The sequence below is a fragment of the Calidris pugnax genome, unplaced genomic scaffold (genome assembly GCF_001431845.1).
Source record: "Calidris pugnax isolate Ruff unplaced genomic scaffold, ASM143184v1 scaffold28, whole genome shotgun sequence".
In the NCBI taxonomy this organism is placed as follows: Eukaryota; Metazoa; Chordata; class Aves; order Charadriiformes; family Scolopacidae; genus Calidris; species Calidris pugnax.
In genome coordinates this window covers 8,494,187-8,495,908 of record NW_015090842.1, presented here as the reverse complement: position 1 = coordinate 8,495,908, position 1,722 = coordinate 8,494,187, and positions in this window count along the sequence as shown.

Here is a 1,722-nt window from a genome sequence, read left to right as displayed (position 1 = left end):
AGGGGGTGGTGCCCAGGGGCATGGGGCTGTGCCGGAGGGCATGGGGCTGTGCCTGAGGGATGTGGGGCAGCGCCTGGGGGATGTGGGGCTCAGGGGATGTGGGGTTGTGCCCAAGGGCATGGGGCTGTAGCTGAGGGCATGGGGCTGTGGCTGAGGGATGTGGGGCAGTGCCTGGGGGATGTGGGGCAGTGCTCAGGGGATGTGGGGTTGTGCCCAAGGGCATGGGTCTGTGCCCGGATGATGCAAAGCTGTGCCTGGGGGATGCAGGGCAGTGCCTGGGGGATGCAGGGCCGTGCCAGGGGCATATGGGGCAGTGCCCAGGGGATCGGGAATGTGCCTTGGGGTGGGGGGGGGATGTGGGGCAGTCCCCAAGGGATGCCAGGCTGTGTCTGGGGTGCTGCAGCCCCCTGAGGGATGGTGCATGGGTGCATGGCGCTGCAGGCAGAGCCTGCCCTCTGGGGGGGGGTACCCAGGCACTCATCCGGGGGTTCATGGGCTGGTGCAAAACCCTGGGGGGGGGGGGGGGGGGGGGCGGGTGGTGGTGTTACCAACTGGAATCCCAAACACGAATAAACAACTTGATTATTACCTGGCCACAAGATGTGCTGACATCAGCAGTTGGTGTTTTGGGGGGTGGAGAGCCCTGGAACGGCCAGCCATGACAGCCCTGGGGGGGGGGTTCAGAGTGGGCTGCCCCCCTCCCACGCAGCAGCACCCACACCCCCACCCTTAGGGGCCACTGTGCCCTATAGCACGTCCGTGCCTGGGGGTGCAGCGATGGGGATGTGGGGTGCCACATGGTGAGGATTTGAAGGGGCAGTGGTGGGGAGGGGGGGGTGCTGCGGTGGAGATGTGGGGGTGCAACAGTGGGGATTTGGGGGGTGCAATGGTGGGGATTCGGGGGTGCAATGGGGCTGTAATGGTGAGGATTTGAAGGTGCAATGGTGAGGACTTGGGTATGAAGTTGGGGGGGGGACTGGGGATATGATATGGGGGATTTGAGGGTGCGATTTGAAGGTGCTGCAGTGGGGATTGAAGGTGCAACGGTGGGGATTTTGGGGGCGCAGTGCTGGGGACTGGGGGGTGCAATACTGGGGATTTGGGGGTGCAATACTGGGGATTTGAGAGTGCAGTGGCAGAGATTTGGGGGTTCAGTGGTGCCAATTAGGGGTGCAGCGGTGGTGCTTTGGCTTTTGGTAGCACCATGTGAGTCAGGTGTCGCCATGTCCCCCCCTAAACACCTTCTCCCTTGCTGTGGGGCTCTGCTGAGCCCCCCTCGCGCCATGATGTGGGAGCAGCCCAGCCTGTGGGATCTGTGGGGCTGTGGGACACCGGTGGCATCTGCTGGTCCTCGTGTCACCTTGTTTTCCATGGGCGAGCAGCCTGGCCACACTTGGCTTTGTAGATAAGCTGCCACCTGCTCACCCCCCCTACACCATCGCATGAAGTCGGGGTGCATTTTGGGGTGGGGGAATGGGGGGGTTGAGCCAAAGGGAAGGTGTTGCTTGTCCTACTGCTTGTTCCTGCTCCTGGGGTGGGGATTTGGGGGGATCCCCGTCTAACCCGAGCTGCTGCTCCTGTTGGCAGGCATGAGCCATGAGCCGAAGTCGCCGTCCCTAGGAATGCTCTCCACCGCCACCCGCACCACCGCCACCGTCAGCCCCCTCACCCCCTCGCCCCTCAACGGCTCCATCGTCCCCAATGGCAGCCCGGCAGCCAGCA